Genomic DNA, 9,226 nt, shown 5'->3' with positions numbered 1-9,226 from the left:
CCTCCAGTGAAAGTGCACTTTTTTTCTGCATAGGTCTGCTGGCAATGAGTTTACAGAAAAGCTATGTTTCCAGAGTGAATCAGAACTTACTGAGGTTGTTATTCTCTCTTTAATAATGTCACTATGAGAAAGTATCAAGACATAGCACAGTGCTGGTGGATTTTCTCTGAATGCTCTCCCAGATTTGGAAAACATGTGGCTCAGGAACTACTAAAAGGAGAGGGAGTATTTTTGTATTTAATCCATTATCTTGCACAGATTTTTCCAACTGAGTGTAAAAAACAAACCAAACAAACCACAAACCAGAACACAAAACACCAAGCACAAACCCCCCCCCCCCCCCCCCCAAATAAACAAAACAAAAAACACGTGAGTTTGTGAGTAGTTGCAGTGTTTGGTGGCATTGAGCTTAATTGTACCGCATTGTATGAGGAGCCCCGTTTTGGTTTGTTCTGACTACTCTGCCCCAGAGAGCCTCACCTGGTGTCTCTAACGCTTACTTTAAAAAAGGCAGTGAACGGTTCTTCCACTCAGTTTATCACAGTACCGAGGATTTTATGAACTCCTGTCAGGTTACCCTTTGATCTTATCCTTGCCAGGATGAAAACAATTAATCTGGTTGTTTCTTGTGTGGAAACAAATTCTGACAATCCTTGTTGAATTCACTTTATCTCTTACTAATTCTACTATTCCATTCAGATTGTTACACTTCTTTTGTACTCCCACTTTGAAATGAAAATTTAGGCTTCTTTTATATTGAGCTGATGCTTTCATGCGTTTATTTCCTGTACCCTTAATCTGCTGGCTTGTTTTTCTTCTCTTACTTTATTTTAAAAAATTATACCATGAATTAATTTTACTGCCACTGTAAATAAGTGCTGCTTTCATTGCTTGCCTGTGTCAGGACTGGGGCATAAACCTCTCCTGTGAGTTGCTTTTCCTTGCTAGTATGACACAAAACTAAGCCAGAGAAGTCATCTTACACAATACGTGACAGCGATTCATGTAGAGGAGCGATGGGAACCCCGGCCATCCAAAGGGAAGGAGCAAGTCCTTTTGATTGTAAACTGGGCCAGAATAATGGCTCATGCACATAAAACTGTAGCCAAGATTCTCTTGCATGTCTTCTGTCCCTAAGTTAGGTACTGTCAGCGCTCTGTAAGCAGCAGGTTTAAATTGTATCAACAATACAAGGGTGCACAAGGGTGAAATGATGCTATACAGACTAAAAAAATATGCTTATTTTACCACTTTCCTGTAGTTTGGAATTTTTTCTGGCCTCAGTTATGCTGCTGTGTTTCAAAGTACGTGAAAGGAAAAGTTATTTTAGACATAGAACACGGGATAACTGAGGTTTAGAAACTTTCCCCAACTAAGAGATCATAAGCCTGTAGCATTTTTGCAAATGGCTCTGCAACTGATGGCTTTAGAACGAGGCTGTTTTGACTGGTCAGTGACAGTGACAATTGATTCATTCAGTGGATGTCTGTTAGTTAGGATGGATTTGCCATGACTGCATCGTATTTTTCTTGAAAGGATAATAATAATAAATGCAAGGAAGCAAGAGACAAGCTAAGTTTAATGTTAGAATTCTAATGATTGGCTTTCTCAAAATAATTAATGTAAGAAATCCTGAGGTACTTCAAAGGTTTCTTATAATAAACCCTTTTCTGTGTGGAACAGAAGCAAAAAAGGCAAAGATTGCAAGAATTTTAGGTTTAGAGTGCCTTGAGAGTTCAATGTAGCAGCTTTTCCCTTTAGAGCTGGGGAACTTTTGCCAAGCCGAAGTGTGTTTGAATAGCCAGATTTGTTGCAACTTAAATAGTAGCTCTTGGATTTTAGAGGTACATAGTGACCGCAGAAAGCAGTGATGACATCATCAGAGTACATGAGTGTACAACTGTTTATTCCTCACAGTTTCTATTGGTAGTCTCTTGTCAAATACACATTATAAAGAACAAAGACATCCAGGATAGAAATAACCTTAGGATGTAATGATTGTGCTTTTTCTTTTTTTATTGATATTTTAGAGATGGAGTAACTTCTGTGGCAGAGTGATTCTGCATGGCCAGTCATGTTATATGGTGTCTGTCCCCCTCCTGTTCAAGAATCCATACAAATAATGAATTATATAGATGTCTTCAGTACAAAGTTTGTTCCCCTAAAAGGAAAATATATGTAAGTTGGCTTCTTGCAAGGAAGGGGCCTAACTGAAGGCACTTTGAACTGCCTTTGTAAAAAGGTTATAAACTGTTGAATGGCCTTAGAGTTTGGGTGTTGGGTTTGCTTTTTTTTTCCCATAGAAGACCTTATAGACTGAGAATAACTATTACATTAAGATCTAGCCCATCACACATTATACTCTGCATGGATATAAATATGGGTATGTTTTGCAGTTTCTGTAAGTACTTTTATTCATCAAATTCAAAGCATTTAATCTGACTGATAGTAAGAACAGAAGTCTAAGTAGCTGACAAGAAGGAACCAATGCTGAAAGGGACAAATATGTTGGCTGGAGAACAGGATAAGATGAGCAAGTTACAGCTGAGTTTTCTTAAAGAGAAACTGATTGTCTGGGATGGAAAATGGCTGGTAGTTTCTGAAAAAAAAAATAATCAGTGTTTTACATTTAAAATATTTATGTTGACAAAGTCCTGACTATTCCAAATAGCAGTAGGTAGTTCTGAGATTTGTAGGTCATATCTTGTGTGTTAAAGAGCTTATCAATTCCTGGAAATCTGTTATGAATAATTAGTATTGGCCTAAAAGTTGATGTAGATTTGTTTAATATTTCTCTGCTTTAGTGTAAATAATATTTGCTCACCAAAAGGTGTCACTGCTGTTAACCAACTCTATATAAAGCCTTTTATCAGAGTCAATTAATTGTATCCTTTGTGTACTCATAGTGTCAGTAGCTCTCTGTCAGAAATGTTGTTCATTGATCCACCTTAGTAGTGGAATGTAAAACAATCTATTATGAGGAATTTAATAGTCTAATGAAAGTTTATCATGTTTAAATAAATTTCTATCTGTAGTTCTTTCTGTTGTAGGGCTGGTTGTGAGGCGTTACCACCTGCTGAAATCTCACTAATTTTTGCATATTTTCGAAAGAAATTGAAGTGGGAGGAGGAGTAGATGATAAAACTGAAAGAAAGTTTGGATTTCAGGTGGCCACCTGGCTAGGTTAACCTCTAAGAACAAAATATGACATTATACTAAGTCTAAGCGTTGAAGAGTCAAGACAGTTCCATACTAATTTGACACCCGAAGCAAGTCTTTATATTAAGTTTGCTTTGAGGTTGCTGGAAAACACTAACACTCAACACAGGATTTCTTCTTTTAAGCTGGGGAAAGCCTGGGAACCATTAAGTGCCAAACGCTTCCATCAAACCCATAAACAAAAGGGAATTCTATAGAAAATCCATTTACTCTCAGGAGCTTTCAACAAAACACATTTTCACTTATTCAAAGTTGAAGAATAAATCTGTAGCTCTTTTTAAAAAGACTTACTTCACCGCCCTAGGAGGCAGACACAGTACTGGATTTAAAACAAAAGCTGTAACAAAAGCATCCTCACCAGGCTCAGTAAATTGTGGTAAAGTTTGATAGGTCTGCAATGTGAGAGCTATTTGGTTACTGCCCAACCTAGCAACATAGATAGTCTATGAGGAGAAAAACGTGCTGTAGGGACACTGATTTTTGATTAAATAAAGTAACATTGAGTGAATCAGCTTCTGACTAAAAGAAAAAACTGCTCATGAGACAGAAAATTACTTCTACAGCAATGGAAAGCTTAAACAAACCACCTGGTGTTTTACCTGTGTTTAAGCACACTGTACTTTTCCTGAGTTGTCTTTCTCATTGCAGATAATCTTTATACATAAACACACTGGTAATTAACCTTGCCTGACTTATTTAACAATGACAAAGTTGCTGCTCCAGTAGAGGCTCCTGCCTCAAACACAAGGCTGACATTACTGGATAAATACAGTGAAGGGGAGCTGGCTAGCTCTGGGGGTTGGCTCCTGTACCCGTAATAACCCTGGATGGCAGTTAGCAGGCAGTGTATCTATATGCATCCATCTTTTGTCTTATGTCTTGGATATATGGACTTCTATATGGCTTTCGATGGCAGAGACTACTTCTGCATGTATTTATATCAAGCATTAGGGTGTCAGAAGCTAATAACTGCTAGTTTATTTAGCTTAGAATATGGAAATATCTGCTTGTGTGTGTTCTTTGAGAAGACTAGGCTACAGCATCTATCAGAGTTCCGTTTGAGGGGTTTTAGTCAGGTAACTTCTCGACCAGCATGACACAAGCATCCCTGTCACCACAGAAAAGGGAGCAACTAACATACTCCATAGAGACATACATAATCAAATCCATACCGCTACAGTCATCTGACCGGTGATGTGTGAGTTGGTGATGCGGAATGCTACAGCAGTACGAGCAAGTCTTCCACGGGGTGATCAGTGTTCCTCCTCCTCAGTGATAGCATTTGCTAGTAAAAATGAAAACGTTCTTGCCATTGTGATCTTACTGTCTAGGAATACATCATACTCTGAAACAGCACCAAAAAACAATATGAGAACTGTCTGGGTTTCTTTCCCTTCGGTTGTTTATAAATTAGATTAAAATAAAAGCCTTCCAGTGTTTTAAATTTCAGCTATTTTTATGAAAAGTTATTTTGTAAGGAATCACTAGAAACCAAAATAATTATTATTTAAAGACTATATTACTTGCAGAAAACACACAGAAAATTGGGGAGTTTTTGCATTGATTGAAAGAGATTGAATCAGTATTTTGTGTAGTGTGTGAAAAAAGGAATGAACTGCAAAGTTAGCAGTGTAATCTTTATACAAGAAATTACTTTTAACATATAGTACATATGACCAAATAAAATTAGCAGTGAGGATTTCTGGTTGGTTTTGTTGGGGGGAGGGAGGGTTGTTTGTTTATTTTGTGGAGTTTGGTTTTGGTTTTTTTTGTGAAGCTATGGTTTCCAGATGTGTGGGATCAACAATAGTCGTGTCAGGTTTGATGATGTGTTGTGGCTGAAGGCTTGAGGATTTTAAAGATGCATGTTTGCAGCAAACAGAACAGCAAGGAACTTGCTAAAAATGGTTGAAAATATTGATGCTTAGAGCTTAAAAATCAAACAATGGCATAGGAATAGTTATGTTTATTGTAAGGAATATTTGAAGCTGGCAACATTATCAGAGAAGACAGTATATAAAGATTCCATTTCTTCAAAATGTGTTACACCAAGTTCATTTGCAGTATGTAGGCTGAACTAAGAGGACAGGGACAGGATACTTAATAGATATTCATTCATTGAAGTTCATGATTTCCAGTATTTCCCAATATTTGCACTTTATATGAAAATGACTTTACAGTTTCAGCTGGAAATAAAAATTGTATGGTTGGAAAAAAAACCCCAACCCCCCTGTCAATATGATAATATTTCGAAGATATAGCAAATTATGTAGGCATACTAGGTTTGTAATTCAGCCAGATCCACAGAAAATGTTGTAGGCAGTTTTGGTATAATTGTATGATTCATTTGAAGGTATAGCCTTTGTTGTTACACAGATTCTAATAATGCAGCCCAGTGCAGTCATTTTAAGAATGAGAATAGGCACTGTATTCGGGGCCAGTTCTTGTCCAGAACATACAAATGTGGCTTCCTTACAGAAGTCACAGGCACAGCACAAGGAGCGGTCTTTCAATAAGAAATTATTCTGAGTCCTCAGCCAGGAGCTAGGGAAGTTTAATGAGAATGGAAATAAGAAAGAACAGAAACAGATTAATTGCTTGTGTCAGCACTAGACTAAATAAATAAATAAATAAGCTTCCACACAGCTTCAAATTAAAATTAAATTTATTCCAAACAGTAGCAATGAATTATTGAGTAAATGGTTTAATTCTTTCTTAAGCAACAAAAACATTTTGACAGTGTCTTTGAGACTTGAAAGGAAAAAGCATTACTTAACTCCAGCAGTGATAAATAACGAGTCAGAATGTAAGTTTCCTAACTGCATCTACAGAATATTTTCACTCGCATATTTGGTTAGGAACTGTTTCTGAGGGAGATAAGTTTCCTTTCCCCATCCTATATAATGATGCTATTTCTTCTTATACAGAAACTGTACATAAACAGTGCTCAGAACATCTTTGATATGACCTTCGTTATTGCGGGTAAGCTTCTAAATGTACTTAGATTTTTGTGCCCGTCACCTGTACAAAACTAAATGAACGCTTTTCCTCTTGAAAGAATACAGGTTTAGGACTAATATAGTAGGTCATTACCAATCCCTAAGAATCTGCCTACCTCTGTCTAAGGACCTTCTGCATACACCCCCACTGAAAATCAGTCCGAGTTGTCTATATGAATTTATCATGGTGACTTGAAAAACTCAGAGACTGTGGTGAATTGAATCTTCTGACTCTTCCTCACAGTAACTGAATGAAAATTGCACTTCTGGCTTTTGGGCTGTTCAATAGATGTCACTGAAGCCTTGAAGTCATGAACCTTGGTTGTGTACAAAGAACAGCTGGAGCTTGAGCACCTAGAAGCTCATCAAGTCCCATTTGTCTTCCCAAGTAACCGTAATGTGTGATGGAGTCCTGCTGTCCTGGGGGTGGCTGAACACCTGCCTGCCCATGGAAAGTAGTGAATGAATTCCTTGTTTGCTTTGCTTGTGTGCATGGCTTTTGGTTTACCTATGGAACTGTTCTTACCTCAATCTTTGAGTTTTACATTCCTTTCCGGTTCTCCTCCCCATCCCTCTGGGTTTAGGGGGAGTGAGCGAGTGAGTGGCTGCGTGGTGCTTGGTTGCCAGCTGGAGTCAAACCATGACAGACTGTAGCTTTGAAGAAAATAAAATCACAAGGTGAACTGGCTGTAAAGTATCTGATGTGAGAAGATATGGCAGTAACTGCAGAAATTTAGGTTTCTTCAGATTCAGTGAGTCTATGCAGAATATAAAAAAGGAAGTATTTGTACGAAATTGGAGCTTAACTGGAGTAGATGCTCAAGACTAGTGGGAAGACTACTAGGAAGCTAACTTGACTCCAGCAGAAAATACTTTGTCCTGAATGATGCTGATAAAAATAAGCCTGAATTGAGTTCAGTACCAGACTTACAAAACCTTCCAGCAGATCAGAAGAGATCATCATTGTCCTGCAGCACAATGTGCAATGAGGTAATGGAGATCCAAACTCTGCTGATGTAAGTAAAATTCCAGGCACTGTGGTGAGATGTTCAATTCAGGCTTTTAAGTACCGCCGCGAAGTGTTCATACATGATCAGCCAGGATATAGCTTTAATAAAATGTGATGTGACTAGAGCTCTTGAATTTAAAGTCCTCCTTTGTCTAGCTTGAAATACAGATATAATAACAAATACATACTTTTTCTTTAAAGTTTGTCTGATTCTATGTGCCAAGGAAGTCCCGTTTGTTATAGAATGGTGAACATACTTTTTTTTTTCTTTTTTTCCTCCAGAACATGATTATTGGTATCACTTTACCAACGTTCACATGTAGACCTTTGTTTTTATAGGGAGTCCTTCCGAACTTGGTGATAAACAATGGAGAATTCATATCAGCTACCCATAAGCTAGTCTTTACCATCTGCTAGCAACTTGCATTGTCTCAAACCATTTAATTATTTTTTCACAGCAACATTTTAAAATATAACTTGATTTTAAATGCACTTTTTTCTCTCAGACAGATATTGCTTCATTCTTAATACAGTAGATGATCAGCTAAAAGTCTTTGTGAGCTTCTTCTATAGAAAATAAAGAAGAAATCTATAGCAAAATGTAAGATCAGTGTTGTGACTGACAGTTTTATTAATAAGATGATATGAAAGCAATCTTGGAATTCAGAGCAACAGACCACTAGGGCTCCTGCTCCCTGTGGACCAGACAGACATATAAATCTTAAAAATTAAATTCTTTACATTCTTGAGACTAAGTTGAAAACAGCACTTTGTATTCAGGTCCAGTTTGGTTTTTACCGATTAAACAAATGTTGCATAAAGTATCATGTGAATACATAAACCAGTAAGCTTTTCTCAGTCTTATATCCTACTGACACCAGTCTCTCATATGAACTTTGTCAATATGACTCACTAACAACAATCAGATCAGCTGTGTGCATCAATAAATAAAGATTTTATAACAAAACACAGAACTAGATAGGTAAGGTCTTTGAATATGATGGATGTGGGCATTCTGTAACCCTTTGTGCTCCACGTTGGGCAGCAAAAAGCACTGTCGTGGTTTAACCCCAGCTGGCAATTAAGTCCCATGCAGCCGTCCCCTCACTCTGTGGCCACCCGCTGCCCTGAGGGATGGGGAGAAGAAGTGGAAAGGAATGTAAAACTCAAGGGTTGTGGTAGAGAACAATTTAAAAATTGAAACAAACCCAATAATAATAATAATAACAAGAACAGTTATAATGAAAAGGAGGGAGAAGGGGAGGGGAATGAAATCCAAAGGGAAAGAAGAAAACAGGTGATGCACAATACATTTGCTCAAACGCCAAACAAATCATAAAAACCCCTAATGAATCATAGGCAAGACATTTTGGTTTTATGGATTTCATATCCAGTTTGGTATCATATCTCTCATGTTAAACCTATACAATGTAGATAGTCACACCTATGTTGAAGCAGTTTTATATAAAACCTAGTATTATAGTTACTCAGTTAATCCAAGAAATCAGGGGTGGTTTGTTGTGTGTTTTTTTTTTTTTTTTTTTTTTTTAAAGAGGTTTTATTTTTGGGAAGGCCTTATCTCCCCTCACCCTCAGTACTGTGTTTGCTTTAGAGGAGAGAGGATCAACTTCTGCTGCGTATGAGATCTGTTAAATGCAGTTTTGAAAAAGTTCAGAAATCAAGCTGAAAATTATGGGTCTTAGGGATTGCTATTGTGATCAGTGCTTGCACAGCCGGGAAGAAGAGATTTCTTGTCTTAATCTGCACAAATTCATTATAAATGGTTTGAACGGATAATCACGAGCAGTCTATGCTTTGATTCAAGAATAGGGAAGTACAAAAATACTGGGAGGAATATAATGAATTCTTTCTCCTGCATCTCTGATAGCTTCCTTTCAGCTATCAAGGGGCCTGTAAGCCATCCTTTCACAATGTGGACAATTAAACTCCATCTGAATAATTCAGATGCACAGCATGGATTCCAGTATAGACTTTTCTG

The sequence above is a fragment of the Falco punctatus genome (assembly GCF_963210335.1).
Source record: "Falco punctatus genome assembly, chromosome: 1".
Taxonomy (NCBI): Eukaryota; Metazoa; Chordata; class Aves; order Falconiformes; family Falconidae; genus Falco; species Falco punctatus.
Note: the sequence above shows the minus strand (reverse complement) of the source record.